The 23782-nt window shown below is 39.5% G+C and overlaps 1 protein-coding gene across 1 annotated transcript in view; it reads left to right on the forward strand.

The window, feature by feature from the left end:
* Positions 1-23782, forward strand: part of DGKI (diacylglycerol kinase iota) — a 356177-nt gene that overhangs the window by 54426 nt on the left and 277969 nt on the right. The window contains exon 2 of the mRNA XM_064574919.1: positions 22112-22220. The gene's annotated coding sequence lies outside the window, so the exon portion shown is untranslated. The remainder of the gene's footprint in view (positions 1-22111; positions 22221-23782) is intronic.

Consider the following 23782-nt stretch of genomic DNA (forward strand, 5'->3'; position numbering starts at 1 on the left):
AGACTCTGTGCACAACTGGACTGAGGAGCATTGATCCCACAGTGACTTTTATCCCTGGCTGCACATTAGATTCCCACAGGAGGTTTTCCAAATATCAAGGGCCAGATCCTACCCACATCATTTAAATCAGGAGCTTTAAAACCAAACCGCTGATTTAAGATTTTCTCTTCCTGCTTTCTACCAAGATACAAGACATGGAAGGGAGCAGGGCAGTAAAAAGATAGGGGTGATTTTATTATGGGAAACCACAGAGAAGGCTTAATTTTAGTAGTTTTAGTTTTTATCGTGGTTATTTTAATTTTCGTTTTCTGTAGGAAGGAGAAATAGAGGATAACAATATGAACAGCAAGAAGGTAAGGGTAAGGCCATTCCAGGTGGTAGAATTAGTATTTGTGAAGGCATGGAAATGAACGATTTACTTCCACTGATGGAAGGACTAAGTATGCGGATTAGCAAGGTAGACCCTTGCATGAATGGATGCAGGGATGCAGTGGGCAGGGAAACTTAAAGTCTGGGTGTGGATTTAATGTAGGAAAGAACACAGAGTTACTTTGTTTTTAAGCAGGGGACTAATTTTATAGATAGCATTTCATTTCAATAAGATATCTTATTGCTATGGTTATGGTGTGTCTTAGTTAGCTCATGCTGCATAAAAAAAAAAAAAATACCATAGACTGGGTGGCATAGCCAACAGGAATTTATTTCTCATGGTTCTGGAGGTTGGGAAGTCCAAGGTCAAGGTGCTCCTTGATTTGTTCTTGATGAGGGTGTTCTTCTTGGCTTGCAAATGGCCTTCTCTTGTGTCACCGTGTCCTCACAAGGATGGGAGGTGGGGAGGAAGAGAAGACTCTCGTCTCTTCCTCTTTTTATAAGGACACTAATCCCATCATGGGACCTCATCTAAAACTCCCAAAGGCCCCACCTTCAAATACCATAACTTTGGGAGTTAGAGCTTCAATGTTTGAATTTGGGAAGGGACACAAACTTTTGGTCCATAACAGGATGAACTGAAATGAATGGTAATATGGAAGGATTTTGTCCAGGACCAACTTGTGTGGTAGTTCTGAGATGCTGACTACTTCCTATTTTGCATGTCCAAAGATGAACCAATCTCTAACATGGAATTTGGGCAACCCATGCCACCTTCCTCTCTTCATATCCCTGCTTTTCTTGACTCTTTTCACTTTCTTGTCTCCATTTCTATGCTAAGTATTTTGTTACCCTCTCTCTAGGGTAAATAAGCGTCAGTGCAAAGGAATAGAGGAAAAATTAAGAAGCAATTATGAACTCTTGATTTTTTTAAGATTTTCAATACATACTGTCCTAAGGCATAACAATGCCAAAATTGACTGTGTTGTCAATACACACTGTCCTAAGGCACAAACAATACAGTTTAAAATATATATTTAAAGGCAAGCATGTGTTGGATGTTTTTAATTCTTTGTGCCCTTGAAAGAATCCTAAATTCTAAGGAAAATAATATTAGTATTTTAGATCTATAATGGACATGAATTTTTGCCCATTATTTCTTCAGATATTTCCATTAAGGAGAATTATCTTAAAACTGGAAGAGAGGAATAAATATAGATAATATGAAAAACCCAAGATCAGAAAGAACATATTTCAAAATAATCCACTTTTTTGAAGAGGGAAGCTTTTCACACTCAAATAAATTACATCACAGATAGTGAGAGAGCTGGCAAATTTGATCAAAGGACCAATAATGTCTGAGAAATACTGAAAATGGTAGAGTTTCTGGAAGACTGGTGATAGGAAAAATACTCTCATTCTCAAAATTGGGCAGGTGAATTTATAACTTAATAGGATTAATAGCAAAATTCTCTACAAAATTCCCCTAAGAGTCCTTACACAGATATTTTATGTAGACTTAGAAAGGAAAATCACAATGAGCTAGCAAGAGTTCCCTAAAGAAATATATGTGGCTAGCCTCATATAATTTATTGGATAAGATTACAATAGCGATAGATTTGGGAGATTCCAAAGATAAATTGTATCTAGACTTCAGCAATGCATCTGATAGTTAGTTCTTCGTGATTTCCCTATGATCAAGATGGAAACCATCCCCATGAATATTATTAATTAATCCCAAGTGGAAGCAGTTTTTATTTGAGTAGGAGCTCTACACTTGGTCATGTTCGGTTGCTACTTTCATTAATGACTTAGGTGAATCATACGTAGATGCTTATCAACTTATCACCTTGTACTTGTTCTTCTCTGGGAACTAGTGCTAATACCATGATGATGGAAATTAGATTTAGGTATCTTTACTGGAACAATGGACCAATAATAACCCATAAAATATAACAAAAGATTATACATTTAGAAAAGATGGCAATTAGATTAATTGGTAAGTATTAATGCTCATCACCACCGGTGATCTAGGTTGTTTTGTTGTAGTCTGTGTTACTTGGAAATTCCAAACTGAAGCTGTCTGGCCATTTGTCAGGATTCTTGGCAGAACTAGTTCCTGAGTTGTGAGGAAAGTTGGATTAGATTACTTTGCTCACCCTGAAAGTCTATTATTCTTTGGAATTACTTTGAGAAACTGTTTTATGAAACACATTGTCATTTCACTTATCTATTATAGAGCTAAATCACCCATCTCATCCATCAAACTTGATTTCAAATAGCTTGTTGCTGTTTGACTAAAATAAAATCTATCCTCAAAGGATAAGGACTGTCACCATTCAGAATGTTCAAAAGAACAGCTGCAGGTTCAGAAGGCATTTCCAAAAAAGAGGCATCTCTAAAGTTTTGAACAAGATACTAGAATCTCTGGAAAATACCATTTGCTCTTGAGAGAAATTTTGTGCATGTTTTCTAGAGTGGCAACTTTGAATGGACAGTAGTAACTTGACTGTGTAAAGAGTCACCCATCACTTTTCTGCTTCTAATTTTACAAGGCTTAAAAATATTTTTTATTGAAGAGAGAGGACATAAAATACAACAACCTATTTATAAAATGTAAATTGTAAGGAATAATAATGAACAAATGCTTGAGTATTTATTATCCATTTTAATAATGAATGGTACTACCATAATCTCTGAAGTCCATGTAGATATCTTCATTAATCCATCCCTTAGCCTCCCTAATTGGCCTGAAATTTTTACTTATTCCCTTGTTTTTCATTATTTTTTTTTCACCACATAAGAGACTCTCAACTGTTGGGAACAAACTGAGGGTTGCTGGAGAGGAGGTGGGTGGGGGCATGAGGTAACTAGGTGATGGGCATTAAGGAGGGCATGTGATGTAATGAGCACTGGGTGTTGTATGCAACTGATGAATCACTAAATTCTACCTCTGAAACTAATAATACAGTATATGTTAAATTGAATTTAAATAAAAAATTTAAAAAAATCAATCCAACTAGAAAACAGAAAGGATATGAACAGATATTTCACTGAACAGGCATACAGTTGACAAATAAGGAAATGGAATGATGTTCAATATCACTAGACACTAGGGAAATGTAAGTTAAAACCACAATATTGATATCACGTACCTATTAGAACAATTAAAATAGAAAATAGCGATAACGCCAAATTTTGGCAAGGATGCCAAGAAACTGGATCTCTCACATATATTGCTGGTGGTAATGTATAATGTCTCAGCCATTCTGAAAAATAACTTGCCAGTTTTTTATAAAAGTAAAATGCAATTACCATACAATTTAGTAACCTCATTTATCCTAGGGAAATGAATTTATGTTCATACAAAAATCTGTACAGAAATGTTAATAGCAGCTTTATTTGTAATAGCCCCAAACCAGAAATTACCCAAACGTCCAACAAAGGGTGAATGGTTAAACAAACTGTGGTATATCTGTACCATGGAATACTATGAAACAATAAAAAGGAACAAACTGTTGATACACTCAGTAACTTGGATGGGAATTCCCTCTGTTAAGTGAATAAAGCCAATAAACAAAAGATTACATACTGTATGGTTCCATTTTTATAACATTCTTGAAACAATGAAATTTTAGAAATGGAGAACAGATTAGAGTTGCCAGGGATTAGGGATTGGAGTGAGATGAAGAGAGGTGAATATGTTTATAAAAGGACAACATGAGGGATCTTCATGGTGATTGAACTGTTCTGTATCTTGACTTGCTAAGTGCGTGGACCTATGTGTGTTATAAAACTGTGTAGAACTAAATACACATACACACACATTCATGCATACAGGTAAAAAACACAACAAAATAAATAAAACAAAACATACTATAGCTCTGTTTGTGTTTTTAAATGTTATGTAAATGAAATACAACTGTAGTATTCTGTAATTGGCATTTTTCAATCACCACTGTTTTGGAGTTTTACCCGTTTTGTTCTGTGGAGCTGTAGTTCATTCATTTTCATTGCCAAAGAGCATTATTTTATTGTATGAATATACTGTAATGTATTTATCCATTCTGCTTTCATTGGACATTTGAGCTGTTTCCACATTTTTCTTTTCTTTTTTTTTTTTTTAAGATTTTATTTATTCATTTGAGATACAGAGAGAGAGAGAGCATGAGCAGGGGGGAGACAGAGGGAGAGGGAGAAGCAGGCTCCCCGCTGAGCCAGGAGCCCGATGTAGGGCTCGATCCCAGGACCCTGGAATCATGACCTGAGCCAAAGGCAGACGCTTAACCATCTGAGCCACCCAGGCGCCCCTCCACATTTTTCTATAATAAATAGTGCCGATATGATGTTTCTGACACCATCTTATCCATGTGTGCCAGAGATATCTACGATATATAACTTGGAGTGTAATTAGGAATTCTTCTGCTATGTGCACCTTTAGCGTTCCTATGTAACACCAGTTTGTTTCCTAAAGCGATTGTGCCATGTTGAACTCCTTCTAACAGTATATTAACTCATTCCATGTCAGACTTGGAGGAATGGGGTGGAGAAGGAGAAGAGGGGGTAAATTTCCCATTTCTCTGATTAGTAATGAATTTGATCATGTTTTCACTTTTTGTTTTTTTTTCTATTTGGGTTACCCTTTCTGTAAATTACCTGTTAAAATCTTTGGTCCATTTTTTGCAGAGGGGGATTCTTTTTCTTATTGGTTTCTATTAATTCTTTGTCAGTTATATTTGTGGAAAATAACTTATTTTGTGCCTTGTCTTTTTTATTTTATTCATAATGTTTTGATAAACAGAATTACTTAATTTAATTGAATTTATAAATCCTTTAAGGATATCTGCATTTTTGTGTGTGTTTATTTCTTAAATGCTTCTTTCCACTTTTATTTTAAAAAAAAAGATTCTTATATTATCTTCTAAAAGTTACATAGGTTTTGATTTCACTTTTCCATCTTTAATCTCCCTTGGATCAATTTTTATGTATCCTTTGAGGTAGGGTCAATTTCATTTTTTTTCTCTAAGGATAAACTGTTTTTCTGGGACCATTGATTGAAAAATGTATCTTACTCTTCTACAATGCTAGTTCTGTCATAAATCAAGTTTTCATATATATATTTTGGTTTCTTTTTCCCATTGGTCAGTTTGTCTATTACTGCCTCTGTATTAATTGTTAGCTCTTTGTAACAAGACTTGCTATCTGTTCGTGATAGCCCTACTTCCAACTTCTGGTTCTCCAGGAGTCTTGGCTACTCTTGTTCTTTGCTCTTCTATGTACATCATGGAAGTCACCTGTCAGGTTCACCCAAAAGCTTATAGGAGTTTTGGTTGGAATTTTATGAATCCAAAGATCATTGAGGGGAGAACTGACATTATTAAAACATTGTCTTCCACCACATGAACAGAGCTCTCCTTTTATTTGGGTGTCTTTAATGGCTTCCTGATGTCTTTAACTATTGCCTCTGCTCAGTTCTTCCTCTTTTCTTTCTGAAACTCTAACAGGCATGTGTTAGATTTACTTTCTCACAATTTTTTATGTTTCCTAATTTTCCTTTCCTTTCATATTTCTTATTTATTATGCATTCAGGTCATTTCTTTAGATCTGCATTGTCCTTTACTAATTTTTCTTTTCTGTTGCTTCTATATGCCATCTACCCATTTATTATTTCCTTTTAAATTTAGTTTTCCTTATTAAAAGTTATTTTTATTCCTTAAACAGTAGTTTTTATAGTCTCTTGTTCTTTAATTTTAACCTCATCCTTTATTCTGTTAAAACCATCCAACATAATTATTTTATATTCTATTTATGACAGTTTTAGTATTCTAGAGTCTTGTTTTTTCTGGCTTGTACGCATTGAGTCCTTTTTATTTTCCTGTGTTTGAGATTTTGGATGAAGATTTCACGTGTCTGGATACTTTTTTAGAATTCTCCGAGACCTGGTTTGCAAATTGGTTTCTCTAGGGAGGATTCATATTTGCTTCTTAAGCACTCAGGGAAATTTACTTATTTATTTATTTATTTATTTATTTTTTAAAGATTTTATTTATTTATTTGAGAGGGAGAATGAGAGAGAGCATGAGAGGGGGGAGGGTCAGAGGGAGAAGCAGACTCCCTGCCAAGCAGGGAGCCCGATGCGGGACTCGATCCCGGGACTCCAGGATCACGACCTGAGCCGAAGGCAGTCGCTTAACCAACTGAGCCACCCAGGCGCCCACTCAGGGAAATTTATTAAACCATAGCTAATTTTGGGGTGCCTGGGTGGCTCAGTCGGTGAAGCGTCCAACTCTTGATTTTGGTTCAGGTCATGATCTCAGTGTTGTGAAATCAAGCCCCAAGTCGGGCTCATACGCTGGGCGTGGAGCCTGCTTAAGAGTCACTCTCTCCCTCTCATGGGTCCCTCCCCCCCCAAAAAAACCCAAAAAACAAAAAACGTAGCTACTTTATACAAAATATTTGAAGTCTTTTGGACAACCCAGGAATGAACTCATGTAAAGGCTAGCTTGTAGTCAGATATCCAAGGGAGATCTTTATTGTCTTCCATCACATAGTGCCAATATTCAAGACGGATTTTTTTTTTGTGGACCCCTGGAGCTTTACAAATAAATATTTTTATTTTATAAGGTAGTTCATAGTCTTATGTTCTGTAAGGTACAGTCTACTCTCATTTACAGTTGAGGAAGAGCAAGCTTAGAGCATTAACAACATGGCTTGCTCAGAGTTACAAAGTTAGTAAGTGTTGAATCTGGTGGTGGTTGTTGTTTTTGTCCAGTTCACTCTCCCCTTTCTGATGCTAATCCTCTATTTAATGGTGACAGATGCCTTTTAAAAAACCTCGACTGTGTTCTAAGAAAGTAATAGGAGAAAGTTGCCTTTAATATTCTTACTTAATTGAATCTTCACAATAACCGCACGTGGTACAAATTATTCTTCCTGGTTTATAGATGAGGAAATTGAATCTAAGACACATTAAGTAACAGAGAGATCATGTATTTATTAAGTGAGAGAGTGAAGCTTCCAGTCCAGGTTACTTTAAGTCCCATCTCTGTTAACCTGCTCAGGGTAGCCTGTCCTAATCACTGCTCATGCCCATTCTCTACCACTTCTTCCCTTCATAGTCCCACCCATGCTTTAAGGCCCAAGTTCTAGAAACTTTTGGGGAAAAGGGGACTCTAGTCTTGTTAGTATCATCACAATTTTGAGTGAGTTGGAGGCAAACAGAACTACAACAAAACCTTAATGCGTTAGGAGAAGGCTACATGATGCTACGAACATCTTGGCATCAGTGGAAAAATAGGACAAGGTCTTGGTCAGGATGGCCAGTGCTGAGGGAGCCACGTGAGGATAAGCCCCCGGTCAGTGGGGTGTGCTGAAGCCCCCACGAGTTCAAGACAATGAGCTCAGCCTGCCCTGTGGCTAGCCAAGACCAGGGCTGCAGTCAACCTCTTCCACTCAAGTGGTCATTTCCAGAGTTCTGAAAAAAATAATCTTGACAAACCTTGCCAGTGTTCTTACCACTTTTAAAAGGAACAGCTTGGGGCGCCTGGGTGGCTCAGTCGTTAAGCATCTGCCTTCGGCTCAGGTCATGATCTCAGGGTCCTGGGGTTGAGCCCCACATCAGGCTCCCTGCTCGGCAGGAAGCCTGCTTCTCCCTCTCCCACTCCCCCTGCTTGTGTTCCCTCTCTCGCTGTGTCTCTCTATATCAAATAAATTTTAAAAATCTTTAAAAATAAATAAATAAATATAAAAAATTAAATCTTAAAAAAATCCAATAAGGGGTGCCTGGGTGGCTCAGTCGTTAATCGTCTGCCTTCGGCTCAGGTCATGATCCCAGGGTCCTGGGATCGAGCCCCACATCGGGCTCCCTGTTCCGCGGGAAGCCTGCTTCTCCCTTTCCCACTCCCCCTGCTTGTGTTCCCTCTCTTGCTGTGTCTCTCTCTGTCAAATAAATAAAAATCTTTAAAAAAATAAAAAAAAGGAACAGCTTTTCGGAATTTCTGGCGCAGGAAGGGGAATGGCAGAATGAGTAGTAGTATCTTTTCGTATGTCTTTTGATAAGTACATTTTTTATTTTTGATTAAGTTCAGTTTATTGATTTCTTCTTTTATGGTTAGAACTTTCTGCATCCTATTAAAAAAAATCACTGCCTACTGCAACGCATGAAGGTGTTTTCTTATGTTTTCTTCTAGGAGCTTTATGGTTTTAGCTTTTAGGTTTATATCTGTGATCCCTCCTGAAGCATTATTTGTATATAGTTTGAGGTAGGTGTCAAGCTTTTTTTTCCCAGTATGAATAATCAGTTTTTCCAGCACCGTTTGTTAAAAGGATTTTCTTTTCTCTGGTGATTTCAGTGTCTCTTTTGAAGCGATACATGTGTGGGTCTGTTTCTGGAATCTCTCTTTTTTTCTATCAGTCTGTCAGTTCTTTCTTCATTATCATATACTCTTGATGTATTTGTCTTTGTAGTAAGCCTTGAAATTGGGTAGTGAAAATTCTCCAACTTTTTTTCCAAGATTATTTGACTATTTCTGTCATTTTTTATTTCTATAAAATGTTAAAATCAGCTGGGTTTTGATAGGGATTGTGTTCAATCTGTGTATCATTTTGGGAAAATTTGACTTCTTAACAGTATTGAGTCTTGGGGCACGTGAGTGGCTCAGTCGTTAAGCGTCTGCCTTCAGCTCAGGTCATGATCCCGGGGTCCTGGGATCGAGCCCCGCGTTGGGCTCCCTTCTCAGCGGGAAGCCTGCATCTCCCTCTCCCACTCCCCCTGCTTTCGTTCCCTCTCTCGCTGTCTCTTCCTCTGTCAAATAAATAAATAAAATCCTTTAAAAAGATTTAAAAAAATAGGGCGCCTGGGTGGCTCAGTTGGTTAAGCGACTGCCTTCGGCTCAGGTCATGATCCTGGTGTCCCGGGATCGAGTCCCGCATCAGATCGGGCTCCCTGCTCGGCGGGGAGTCTGCTTCTCCCTCTGACCTTCCCCCCTCTCATGTGCTCTCTCTCTCTCTCACTCTCTCAAATAAATGAATAAATAAAATCTTAAAAAAAAAAAAATTAAAAAAACAGTATTGAGTCTTTAAATACACAAATATAATACCTTCATTCATTTACAACTGCTTTAATTTTTCTCAGTAATGTTTTCTAGCTTTTAGTGTAAGGTCTTATACGTATTTTATTAGATTTATCCCTTAATAGTTCACGTTCTTGAATGCCATTGTTAATGATATTTTGAACATTTTATTTTTCGATTTGTAGTTGCTTATGTATAGGAATACAGTTGAATTTTGAATATAGCTTCCATATACTATGACTGTAAAGTCACACATTAATTTTGGTAGATTTTGTAGATTATTAGCGATTTACATGGTCATACAATCTGAAAATGAAGACAGTTTTACTTTTTTATTCCCAGCATATATGCTTTTTCTCTTCTTTACTTTTTTTTTCTCTCTCACTCTCTTACTACACTGGCTAGGACTTCCAGTACAATGTCCAACTGAAGTGGTGTGAACAGACTTCCTTACTTTGTTTCAATATTAGGGGGAAAGGGTTTGATCTTTAGCCTCATGTATGATGTTATGTGTAGATTTTTCATACATACCTTTTATCACATTGAGGACATTTTTTTTCTCTCTCTCTGGTTTGTTGAAAGTTTTTATCATTATTTCTTTTCTTTCTTTCTACATTTCTTTCCTCCCTCCCTCCCTCCTCTTTCTCTCTCTCTCCCTCTCCCTCCCTCCCTCCTTTTATGGCTGGCTGCCAGACCCTTCCTTTCTTTCTTTTCTTTCTTTCTTTTTCTTTCTTTTTCTTCCTTCCTTCCTTCCTTCCTTCCTTTCTTTCTTTCTTTCTTTCTTTCTTTCTTTCTTTCTTTCTTTCTTTCTTCCTTTCTTTCTTTCTTTCTTTCCTTCCCTCCTTCCTTCCTTCCTTCCTTCCTTCCTTCCTTCACCTATCTTTCTTTCTTTCTTCCTTTCTTCCTTTCTTTCTTTCCTTTTCTTTCTTTTGCAAGTAGGCCTGCAAAACATATATGAAACATGAAGATTTGGGGAGTGATAAGTTAGTTGCTAGGGAGACAGAGAAATGAAAATGTATACCTGCAGGCCAAACTGGATGGGATGGACAGAGGTTACAATGATAATATAGACAAACTGGAATGGATGAATAGGCCTGATTTCTATTCCTGGCTTTGTCACCAACTAGCTATTTGACCTCAAATAAGTCACTTTGCTGTCTACCTAGCACTCAGAGATACAGCTGAGAGCCAAGTTGATCTCAGAATTTAGTAGAGTTGCAAATGTGACTAAAAGATTTGAAAAATAAGAAATATGAGAACAGATTGATGTGCCTGGGCTTCTTTTGTCTGCTAAAGAGAAGGCTAAGACTTGGATTAGTTTTATACTAATTCTGGTTTACTGCACCAAGACAACCATAAACCTGTTCTCTGGTTTCATGGGGCCTTGATATCCCTTTTCTCCAATACCACATGCTCTTGGTTTCTTTAGCTTTATTGTAGGTCTTGAGATTAGGTAGTGGTTTGTTCCCTAATCCTACCTTTAACTAGTTGCTTTATTACAGTCTCTTTATTGGAACAATCTGGGGAAAATCTTTAGTTTTTTTGCCAGGACCCTTCCCTCGCTGATACAAATTGGCAGTGTCTTCTCAACATATAGATATGCTCTTGGGTCTCTCTCTCTGCAGACCTAGCCATTTTGCCTAGGGCTGACCTCAAAGTAGGTAAGCAGGTCTCTGCTTCTAACCCCAGCCTCCCACCCCATACCTCATTTGTATTTACAATATTCTGGATTGTGCCTTAGGAAAATTATTTTAACGACTTTGAATGTCATTTGACTCCATTCCTTTGGGTCATGCAAGTTCTTGCATTTTTCTGAGTCCCCTTTGAGAATGCAAATACTCTTATGAGAGACATCCTAAACTCCCTTCAGTTGACAAAATTGTGTTGGGTGATCTATTCAGTGATACCACCAGTTGAGCAAGACTGTGTTTGAGGCATTGTAGGTGCAGGATGATGGAAATGGAAGCGGGTAGGGAGTGGAGTGTTAGCATGGAAATGGAGAGGGAGGCTCTAATGTTAAATTTTTCCTGTTGATAGTTTTACTGGGAAGAGCCCTATGGAAATCCAAATCCCTTCCCCTAAAATTTCTGTGAATTCCCGGAGGGCTTATGTTCTTAAGGTTATTTCTGCTCTCAGGCTCATGCTTTTTCTAGATTTGTTCAATTTTGGATTATCTTCCTATTCCAGTAGGCAACATCTATTCTGTATTCATTGACCTAGATGTAAAATTCAGCTGCTTCAATTTCCACATTCATAAAACTCTGCTGCCTCTAAGACAAGGAGTAGACTTCCCTGAAGATTCAGCTGCAGGTGGAAAATATGGAGGAGACGAAGAAAGCATTTCCATCACAGCATTCAACAACTGCCATTTTTAAAATACCCTTCAGCCAGCCTGACACCAGGGCATTGTCAATGGCCACTTTCAGTCCATTGCACACCCAGATCTTGCACTATCTCTGGATCCTTCTCTCTTTCCCTGTCAGAGGGTATGCTGAGCGATGGAGCCTTTGGAGCCAGACATCTGGGCTCCAGTCTTGGCCTTATTACTTATTTAGCTGTATGGCTTATATAAGTTATTCCAACTGCTTAATGTCAGTTTTTCCATTAGCAAAACGGGCATGATAAAATTACCCATTTCCTAAGTTTGTCATGAGTATTAGAAGTGTGTAGTGGATGCTTATTTTGCTGCCCACATGCCTTCCCAAGACCAAAGTGCTCCTCTTTCCAGCTTCCGGGAGCCTTGGCTGCCGATGGTCTACAGCAGCGCCCCTTCTCAGACATGGCACCTGTGTAAGAGAATCTCTAGCCTGTGGTTATGCTCTCCCAAGGGGCGGCCCATACCCAAAGACTGGTGGATGTGGAGTTGCAAGGTCTCGTCTCTGCCTGAAATTAGAACAGCTCTGAAGGGCCATTCCAGCTCCAGAACCTCACATTCGATCAGCTGCAGACTTTGTGGCAAGTGCATCACAGTTCAGCTTCTCACTGCCGGTTCTGCTTCCCTCACAAGCTCTACCCACAAACTTTCCAGTAAACCTGAACACGTCCATCTCAGAATCAGTTTCCAAGCTGAGTGAAAATAGCTAAAATTATGGAAATTGAAGAAGATAGGGAATAAATCGTTATTATTATTATTTGGGGTGTGAGATAATTTATTTTAGGAGATTTTCTAGAATATTCCAGACATGTGTAGAGCTACACAGGAATTCTATATAATAACTTGAACCATGAGTAGTGAAAATAAAATTATTCCAAATTTTGACAATGGAAAAATGGTTATTTGACTTTTTAAAATTATTTAAGTTTATTATTTGTTTAATTTATCTCACTAGAACATATTCTAATTAGCCAGCTCCGGTAGAAGTAGAACCTTGTTACTGAGTAACAGACTCTTAACTGATACTTCTGGGCACTGTAATTTCATTGTCTCTGTATATTTGCTTAATAATCCCAAACTGATAGAGGTGCTAAACAGTTTATATCCCCATAAGATACAAGAGGTTAACCTATGAAAAACTGATAAGTTGTGATCGACCTGTAGAAAGATAACTAATTTTACATCTGATTTAGCAATTATTTTATTTTATTTTGTATTTTTAAAAGTTTTTATTTAAATTCATACATACAGCAATATTAATAATACAGTAATATTAGTTTCAGGTGTACAATATAGTGATTCAACACTTCCGTACATCACCGGGTGCTCATTACAATTGCCCTCCTTAATCCCCATCACCTGTTTACCTATCCCCTCACCCACCTCCCTTCTGGTAACCATCAGTTTGTTCTCTATAGTAAAGAATCTGTTTCTTGGTTTGCCTCTCTCTTTGTTTCCTCTTTGCTCATTTGTTTTATTTACAATCGTTTTAGATACTTCTTTTCTGACTATCAAAAATCTCCATTTCTTATACACGCTTTGATTTTGCATTTGTCTTTGCTGCTGGCTACCTCCTTAATGAGTTAAATAAAACTTTGTCAGATGCTCACTACCTATTTGTATGAGAATGTTGTTTTGAACATTGGTTTTTCATAGTAATGTGTTTCTGTTTAAATATTATTAGTTTCTGAAAGGTAGCATTATGACAGGAAGGTACCCAAAGTTCCATGGGGCAATTGGAAAAGAGAAGTCAACATTCTGAACTTAGCCAAACCCTATCATACTATAGCCAAACTTTGGGTCTGTTTTTGAAGTATGTGTATTTGCCAGGGTTGCTGTAATGAAGTACCACACGTTCGGTGGCTCAAACAATAGAAATGAATTGTCTCCCAGTTTTGGAGACTAAAAATCTGTGATCAAGGGCCTGGCAGGGTTGGTTTCTTCTGGGGTCTGTGAGGAAGAATCTCTTTGGGGCCTCTCCCCTAGCGGCTGGCTGTTGGCTGGCAACCTTCGGCCTTCCTTGGCTTGTAGACCCATCACCCTGGTCTCTGCCTTCATGTTCACACAGTGTTTCCCTCTGTGTCTGTGTCCAATTTTTCCTTTTTATAAAGACATCGGCCGTATTGGATTAGGACCTGCCTTGCGGCCTCATTTTAACTTGATTACCTCTGTCAAGACCCTGTCTCCAAATAAGGTCACAGTTCAACCCATAACAGTATGATTCTTTTTCTCCATTCCCAAGGTTTACTTTTTTCCCCTCAACCGATACCTTAAGAAGAATGTGATTAACTCCTGATGAATCCCAGTTGGGAAATCTCTCTCCTTGTTTTAAAGTGAGTTTTATTGCCACATCTCACAACAAGCCAATGCTGGCCTTGCTGTAGGAATGTAGTTACGATGAATTAGGCTTGGGAAATAAATCCTGTTTAACAGATGAGTTCACAAGTTCTCAGGGGCATTTAGCAGCCCGGGTGCTTTACAGGTTCAGCAACAACAAAAAATGCCTTTTTTGGTATTGCTTTCATTTACATGAATATAATTAAATTAATAATTTTAATGGCATTTAAAAAAACACGTTGGTAAATTTGTCAGAGGGGAGAGCATGGTGCTTTTTAATTTTCACTGGGCAGGTAGGCAGGTTGTGGGGGATGAATGATTCCTTTGGCAATCATGGAATTATTTACCATGAGTTGAAGAAGAACCTTCTGTTTGAATAACCCCTTTGAACTGTCTGACACATAATGGAGGCTTGTTAAATGTTTATTGAATGAACGGAAGTGTTCAGGGAACTTGGAATATTTGACAGGAATCAAATAAAAGGCACATATGTATTCAGAGATTTACCATATACCTAGCTTTGGCCAAATGCTGTGGGGCTGCCAATATATGTAGGAGAATAATAATGGTAGTGAATATTTTTTTCTGTTTACTATGTGCCAAGCATCCTGCACACTTCTTTTTTTTTCTTTTAAAGATTTTATTTATTCATTTGAGAGAGAGAGAGAGCACAAGCAGGGGGAGATGCAGAGGGAGAGGGAGAAGCAGACTCCCCGCCGAGCTGGGAGCCCGACATGGGGCTCCATCCCAGGACCTGGAGTTCATGATCCCAGGACCTGGAGATCATGGCAGACACTTAACCACCTGAGCCACCCAGGTGCCCCCTGCACACTTCTTTTAAAATTGTCTCTCAGTTCGGTAATGTTGCTCTTATTTTACATATAAGGACACCAAGGCTAAGAGAGTTCAAGCACCTTGACTATATAGCTAGTGATTGGTAAGGTCAAGTGGGTTCTTAATCTGTACACTTGAGTGCCTCCCAGACTGGCCTCTTCCTAGGAGAAGCTTATGTTCTGGTTGTGGAGATGGGACATTTATAATTGAGGCAGTTGGAAATTTGGCATAGTAAGAGCATTGTATGTCTTTTTGCTATACACGTGTGTGCTGGCAAAATTTCATAGAAGTGTGGGTTTGTGTCATGGTTAGGTATATACAATCTGGATTTAGACGCCTGGGTTCAAATCCCACTTGTACCTCTTCCCCTCTGCGTGATTTTGGACACACAACTGTTCTGTAGTATCTTTTTTTTATTTTTTTATTTTTTAATTTATTTTTATTTTTATTTTTTAAAGATTTTATTTATTTATTTTGACAGAGAGGGACACAGCGAGAGAGGGAACACAAGCAGGGAGAGCGGGAGAGGGAGAAGCAGGCTCCCAAGGAGCAGGGAGCCCGATGCGGGGCTCGATCCCAGGACCCTGGGATCATGACCTGAGCCGAAGGCAGACGCTTAACGACTGAGCCACCCAGGCGCCCCCATGTAGTATCATTTTTTAAAAATTATAAAATAGGGTATAATAAAAGTACCTCCCTCATTGTTGTGAGGGATATGTAAGATCTGTAAAATGATTCTGTAGCTGGCAAAATGTATTTCCTGCTAGAATATAAGCTTCCCAAAGGCAGTAATTTATATCTGTTTTATTCATTCATTCATCTTACGCATCTAGAACGGTGCTTGGTATAAAATAGACATTCAGTAAATACATCGTTGAATGGATGAATATATTTCAATGGGTAAATGCCAGGGCTTAGTCACATTTGCAGATGTAATGAAATAGTCACATGCTTGCACATCTATGTAGAACAGTGGCTCTCAACCCAGGATACTCATTAGAAATACCTGGAAAACTTTTAAGTAGACTGATGTCAAGCTCCACCACAGGCCAAGGTTGAGCACCGCTCTCGGAGAATCACTGTGAAAGTAACAGCTGAAAACATGAGTAATACAGGCATACCGTGTTGAAGATTCAACACCAGAAGCAATTTTTTGAATGACTTACAACCCGTAGGAAACTAAAAACAACCTTTGTTTCAATAATAATTACGTTCTCAAAAATTTCAGTGTACATTAAAATTGTCAAAAACTACTTTGCGTTCATATGTAATATGGATTAGGATTTAGGCTCAAATAATTACACAAGGTTTGTTCCCCTAAATAAATCTCTAGTGGGATATTTGGAGTTTGTGTGGAGCTTCGGACAATTTTTTTTTTTTTTTAAAGCATGTGAATTATCCTTAACAGTGCAGGCATCTCGTCTAGATCAACCAAGGAGCATTGTGGGCTGCTTTGAATATAAACAAACTACCAAAATAGCATATGGGGGAAAGCACACCAACACATACACAGTGATTAAGATCCCTTTTGAGGCACTTGGAGAATTAAACCAAGGTATGGAGTACCTTTCTAGACAGCTGCTTCTTTTTCTAAAACAAGGAGATGAGTTCACCAATCTCTAATGTGTCAGTTGCTTCTCTTAGGAGACATCCTGGCTAAGGGAAACTCTTGATTCTCTGGTGCTTCTCTGCTCAGCAGGCGGGGTCCTCATTCTATTCTATTCATAGAATCACCCAGAAAGGGAGTTGGCAAGATGGGGATGGATTGAATATAGGAGCCTTATAAACTTGGAATCAGGGTGGAACCAGAGCAAATTGAGAGAAAATTGCAAAATGGATAATTAGAGGGTATCCTGGCTAAATAACCACTTACATGTTTTCCCATAAATTTTAAAAAATTCTCTTTGTGAAGAGTATATGCCACACATATCTTTCAATAAATACATTATAAAAATATTACCACTACCCTATGCCCTTTACAAATGTTACTGCAATAGGATTTTATTTTACATTGATCACAAAGCCGTTTTGATGTCTCTTAGGCTTCTTAACCCTGAATTCTACCTCTTTTGCCTTTTTCTTTAAAGGGCTGCTTTGAAGGATTTCTGACCCTCTCTGCAAAGTGTATCACTGAAATGCACAGGCTGGGAAATAATTCAAATCTTCCTAATCAGATTTCTCAACCCTTGATCTAATCAGCAAGCTGTTTTGCTTAGCTTTTTGGTCAAGTTCATTCATTAACTCAGAAAGCATTTATAGTATATTTGCTGTGTCTACTCCAGGGCTAGAATGTAATAAGATTAGTAGATGAATTGAGCCCTGTCCTTTAGGAGTTTGTAGTCTTATTGAATGAAGTAAAGGAAATAATAGAATGCTATTTAAAATGTATGATGGCTTTTATACTTTAAATATGTTTGAGGTCTTTCATGGCAGGTAATTGACATTAACCGTGACTTTGTGCGGCTGGAACTGCATTATAGAATATTTTCTTTTCGTATATCTGTTTCACAGTTAATATCCCAGTTGTCCTTTTCAAAGATTCTTTTGCCGTTATAACCATCCCAACAAAGTGCTGTTGTAAAATTAATAGGAAGGATCTCACTGTCTCACTGACTCTAGGTTTGGGAGGATTCTGGGCAGGAGGAAAAAAATGAGAAGCTGAAACCCCATTGATTTTCTTACCGGAGCATCTTGTAACATAAAACCCCTGCCACCTCAACACACCCCAAATTCTACCACTCTGAAATGTCATCTCCTACAACCAAGATGAACGCACATAGAAAACTAACTTACACTAATTTTATTTGAGGTCTGAGAAATAATGAAATTGCTTTCTTATTTTGGAACAAAAGGTGTATACATACATGAGCTCTTGGAGAAAAGGATGTTCTCACACAGCTGTTTATAAAGATGGAAAAAGCTGTAATCAGAAGTCGCCTCCTACCTCACTGTAGTTCCTACAGACCTTTCTCCAATTCTCCTTCTTATGTAATAACCTCTTGTGAGGCCCCTTAACAGTTATATACCGGTACCGCTTTGATGGCTCTTACTTATTTTCCTCCTAATCAGTGTTTATCTGTGTCGTACGTATACAATTTCCCCCTATTCATGTCACAGAAAACCACCCTTAAATTTGTACCGACAATGAGGAATAAATAAGCAGCAAAAGCCCTTACTTAATTGTTTCTATTCACTGGCTGGGAAAGAGTGCCATTTGACTGTACTTTCCTTGCAGGGCTTAGTCAGGGTCGAAGGTTTGTATGTCTGTTCTCTTATTGCCACGTTGCTCTTCTGGAGACACACACAGCCCTCGCGCCCTAATCTGGTTATTTCGGCAGTGTGTCCCTCCCGGCGGTTTTAATTAGGAACATAGGTTTTGATGGTCAGTCTCCAGCTTCTGGAGAGTTCAGCTCATTTGTCCTGTGATGTCCACTGGGCCAGCAGAATTGTATTCCCTCCCTTCTTTTTTATTCTGACCACAGCTCTCTGTGGCTATTCATGAAAAGATGAGGGACTTGTATTTTCCTCATTAACCCAAGATTGAGGAATTCTTCAGCCCTTCCACGGCCTTGTGCTCAGGCACTGTTTATTATCTTTTGTTAGAACACTGACATTTAAGTTGTGTTTTAAGGATTCAAAGGTGGGACCTGTAGATTCTGATGCTGCAGAGATCTGATTTTCTTGTGATGGAAGCCGTGACTCAGAATCACACACAGCCTGCTTCAAAGCCAGAGAAAAGTCCTAAAGAAAAACGTTACACAAGTTCTTGAACTCAGGTGGAGAAAAATGCATGGGCCATGAAGGAGCACCATATAAGAATCTTCCAGTGTTCTTGGCTTATTGCACAGTGGAACAGAATATACTTTGGGGTGAAGGGCTGCGATATTGTGATTTATAAGCAATATGTATTTGGCCATCTGGATGTATTTGGTCTTCATCCACAGACCTCTGCTCACAACTCCTGAAACCTGTGATAAGGGCGAAAGAGGTGTTTTTCATTATGTTAATGAAGGTGGCTTTGCACCCCACCCAAGGGTGGGGGCTGTTTGCCATGAGGACTGATCTTGTGATGGGAGGGTTGGAACTTTCCATCCTAGCCCTCATTCCCTCCAGGGAGGAGAGAGAGGCTGAAGGTTGAATCAGTTGCCAATGGCCAATGATTTAATCCATCGTGCCTATATAATTAAGCCTCAATAAAAACCCAGGATGGGGTTCAGAGAACTTTCAGGTTGGTGAGCAGGTGGAGGCGCTGGGAGAGTGAGGCCTCTGGAGAGGGGATGGAAGCCCCACACCCCTTCCCCATACTTCACCCTCTGTATCCCTTTGTCTGACTGTTGATTCATATCCTTTATCATCTCCTTTAATAAATGGGTAAACATTAAGTGTTTCTGTCAGTTCTGTGAGCCACTTTAACAAATGAATCAAACCTAAGGAGGAGGTCATTGGAACCTCTGATCTGTAGCTGGTTGGCCAGAAGCCCAGGTAACAGCCCGGGGCTTGTGACTGGCATCTGAAGTGGGGGTGGGGAGTGGTCCTGTAGGACTGAACGCTAAGCCCATGGAATCCGATGCTAGCTCTGGTTAGGTAGTGTCAGAATTAAGTTGAATTCTGGGACACCCTGCTGGTGTCTAAGAATTGCTTGATATTGGAGGAACCCCCAGCTTCCCACTCCCCACCCCCCACCTGTCTGCCAACTTTGTAATTGGATCTGGGAATCCAAAAGGGTTGGTGTCAGTGAAGGGGCCAAAATTGATGTTAATTATTTGCCTTGACGAAAGTGAGGAAAGAGAAAATTGTCATCGGAATGTCTTCATTAAAGGTCTACACACTTGTAATGACTCTTTGGAGGATTACATAAAGCAAGTACATTGTGTGTGACCCTGTGGGAGCTTCTGAAAGTAGGCTACTGGCAAGTTCGGTGGGATCACTTCCAACTACTAAAGACCTTGATGTTATTTCTGAGACTTCCTGTGTGGGAATATAAGAGAGGGGGAAAAAGGGCCGGGCACTTGCTGAGCTCTTAGACATACTTGACCATTAATCAGTGGCTGCACGATCTTGGATTCTTTTCTGTATTCTACCCAGCCTTTCTTTGAGTTTTGGGGTTACTGTTGATCTTGGTCAATTACAAATCCCATTTCTGGGTGGAGTTTGCAGAAATCAGTGAACAGAACAGAGAGATTATCTGCCTTTAGATTCCAATGGAGCTTTTACATTCTGCTCTCACTCCTCCCCCTTTCCTGGGCAAGTTCCTTTCCCTTCAGGGGCTCAGTCCTGATGGGATTCACCATATATCTGGCCATCACTGCCTTCCTTTCCCCCATCTACCTGTCAGCAGCCTTGTTCCTCTGTATAGTGAGATGGGTGAAGGAGTCTGAGGATCTGGGCCTCCCTGGGGACCCTGTGTGTCTGCAGGTCCAGTGTCCGAGACGGCAGATTCTTACTGCAGTGTTCACATCCTCTGAGATAGGATGCTGAGAGCTAATGGGGGTAAAGTACATAATGAAGTTGCTGATGCTTTCCTTCAGGGCTTCCCCACCCCCTTGATGGGCCTGGGTAAGTTAATACTCCCCCACTTGCCCAAACGTACTTGCTCTTGTCAACCTAAATAAAGAGGGAAACCAAGGCAAGCTCGAATTACCAGAAATTGAGTTTATTTGAGAATAGCTCAGGAGTTGCAATTCAGGACACAAAAACTGTAGCAAGCCCCAGGCAAGTCCATTAACAGTTTGGGGTGGGCTGTTTTTATGGCCAGAAGTGCAGGGAGTCTAGCCTGAGTCCAAGCAGCAAGTTCAGCGGCTTGAGGATGGGGAGACAATCTTGGTAGATGTTCATTGGTTGAGGGATAGCTTTCCAGTCTTCTGGAAATTAGGCATTAACCTGAAATCAGTCTCTAAGTTCTTAAATTTCACTTTCCTGAGGGTGCATATGGGAGATTCTCCATTTCCTATCCTCTTTAAAGTCCTTCCACACTCCCACAGAGCAGTTTGAAAGTTAGCTTACAGAAGGAAGCATGTGTCAATGCAGATTCCTGGGCCTCAGCCTCAGACCTACTCAGGGCTCAGCTGCAGGGTCACAAGACCCACCTGATTCTAGTTCAGGTGATTCTCAAAGCACATGTGGACAGTCCTGTGGAGGGAAAACCCCTCTCCTTTCCAGGGAGCCAGTTAGTTAATTCATTAATCAGCACTTACATTGAAGCTTGAGACCCTTGTCTGGCATTTTTCATGGAGCTGTGCAGAAATTGAACTTAACATTATTAATGATGGTATCACAAGATCTCCCTGCTTTCTTCCTCGATCTTGCTGTTCTCATTCAGTCCACCAGGCTCTCATCTCCCTTCCCTTCCCTTTACCCTGCCATTGTCATATTTGCTTGCTAAAGCAACTCCTCTCATTTCTTATCTTTGCAGACCAAGGTCAGGGCTGACTTTCTCAACCTCTCCTGATTCATTCCCTCCTTTCTGACCAGCATTCTGTTGTGTTCCACGTTACAAACCTAATCTAAGCCACGTGTTTTGGTTTTATCTTTCCGTGGGCCTTGGTAAGATAGTGTTCTTTCAGCATGTGCTGTTTCTTGGCAGCTACCAATCAGTCTTTTCCCATTTGGAACTTTAAGGATGTTCTTGAGAGGAGCAAGACTGAACTTGGTGCTGTGACCCGCTTGGAGAACACTTTGTTGGGAAATGGAGGAATTTCAATAGAAGACCCCAGGAGCCTACTTTTCTTGCCTTTAGCCTCTGACAGCTTTAAAATTGTCCAAGTATTATCACCACCCAGGCCCTTGTCTTTTTTTTTTTTTTTTTTTTTGTAAACGGAGAGACCTGCATTCTGCCCTCTACCCTGAATAGGGGCTTACATTTTAATTTCTATTTCTGAAGCAATGCTGCCCCCCCAAAGTGGTCCCCTCAGTCTCCCCGTCTTTGAGACCTGCCACCCTCTATCTTGGTCATGCACTTCAGAGACATAGATTCCAATACATTTGCAAAGGTTTTTGCATGCGGAAGACTAACTCAGGCATTGTTTTTACCCCAGGGAAATTTTTCGCTGTGTATGACCTTCTGATGTTGGTTTTTCTTTGTGTGTGTTTTTTTTTTTTTTTTTTTTTTTTTTTCTTCTGGCTGCAGGAAAGCAATCTCCCGGGCAGGCCTGCAGCACCTGGCTCCTGCACATCCCCTCAGCCTTCCTGTGGCAAATGGTCCAGCGAAGGAGCCCAGAGCGACTCTGGACTGGAGTGTAGGTGTTGGCTTTTTCATTTCAACGTAATTCAATTGTATGTGTGTCTCTCTCATTCTCAGGATCGCTATGGCTACAAAGTAAGACTTAATCATTTCCAATATTGCTCACCGACCCATCTTCAGATACCTAAGCCATAGTTCCATTCTCAAACCTCCAGCAACATAGCTCCTGTATATGAAATCGGATGCATTCCAGACTAAAATAAAAACTCCATGAATCGTTTGAGGTGCTACTGCCTGGGTTTGCAGCTGTGAGATAAAAAGTATCTCTGTGCACGTGCTCTATTGTTCTTGCCAACTCGACGATGAATAGAGCTTACCCTTAGCAACTTCGTGTCATCTAAGCTTAATTTCCTCAGCTCAAACTGCCTTCTTTTCCTTTTAGGAGCTTGCTTTTATGTTTTTTGGTTTTTTTGTTTGTTTGTTTGTTTGTTTCTCCCTGACAGAAGATGATTTCATTTTATATTTTACGTACTTCATGCCCTCCTGTCTATAAAATTGATATAGTCACCAATTTTAACCAAAAGACATCCACAGAAACTATTAACATGAGCTGAAGATTGCATTCTGAAGTTCTTAAATCAATCAGAATACATTTATTGAGGTTCTTTGGTGAGTCAAGTTCTTGGTCAAAAAGACATCTATCACTGTGGACTGAAAGGCTTTGTCTCTTCCTGAAGGGATGAATGTAAGGAGCAGCTTGAAGGTAGAGGAGGCCTGCCCTAAAATTTTTCCGGTCTGGTCTTGATGGTGATTCTTGTTTAGCATTTGTGGTTGAATTGAACAGTGAGGATAATTCATGTTCTCCCATATGAAAGAGCATGGCAGGGTGGGAAAAGAGTTGTTTTTTTTTTTTTTGATTAAAATATTTTTTTAGCCTATATGTCATGATTTAATGTCCTTTTATATTAAAACAATTCTTCCTCTCTCCCAAGCACACACTTACTGACATTCTTATTTTACATTCTGGACACATGCCCATGTATGCGTACCTGGCAGAAGATTGGACTTAATTGAGATGCAGCTTCTTCCTTGATAAGAGTCTTGGAATACTCTGGTATTGTATTCTTCACTCAGTACTCTGCATTGGTGCTCAGGAAGAATGCTCGTCTCCTGGAGCTTCCCTTTAGTCCAGGCCAGTTACTTGGTAAACTCTTAAATCATAATGGAATATAGAATATATTCATACCCGTGTTTATATAATCAACAAGAACTAAACGTATAAACAAGCAGATAAATAAGATCAAAGAGCAACATTCCTGGTCCAGTTACGAGAATGTTGTGAGTCAGGGACCCAAACCAGTGGATTTAATGTTCATGATGCCTAAACAATCCTCTGACCTAGAGTAGTAGGACCCTGTCTGAGAGGCAGGATTCTAATGAAGGGTAGTTTAAATTGTTGACATAGAAAAAGTCATTAAATCCTTTTGCCCCATGTGTGACATTAGTCAAGTCACTTGATTTCTTTCAGTCTGAGTGTCCTCATCAGTAGACGGGGACAGTTGTGGCCCCTCTCTAAGGGAGACTTCCTGGGCATTATTAGGATCAAACATGGCAGTA

Source organism: Mirounga angustirostris, unplaced genomic scaffold (genome assembly GCF_029215605.1).
Source record: "Mirounga angustirostris isolate CCGP_5_RB_7025 unplaced genomic scaffold, mMirAng1.0.hap1 SCAF_12, whole genome shotgun sequence".
NCBI lineage: Eukaryota > Metazoa > Chordata > Mammalia > Carnivora > Phocidae > Mirounga > Mirounga angustirostris.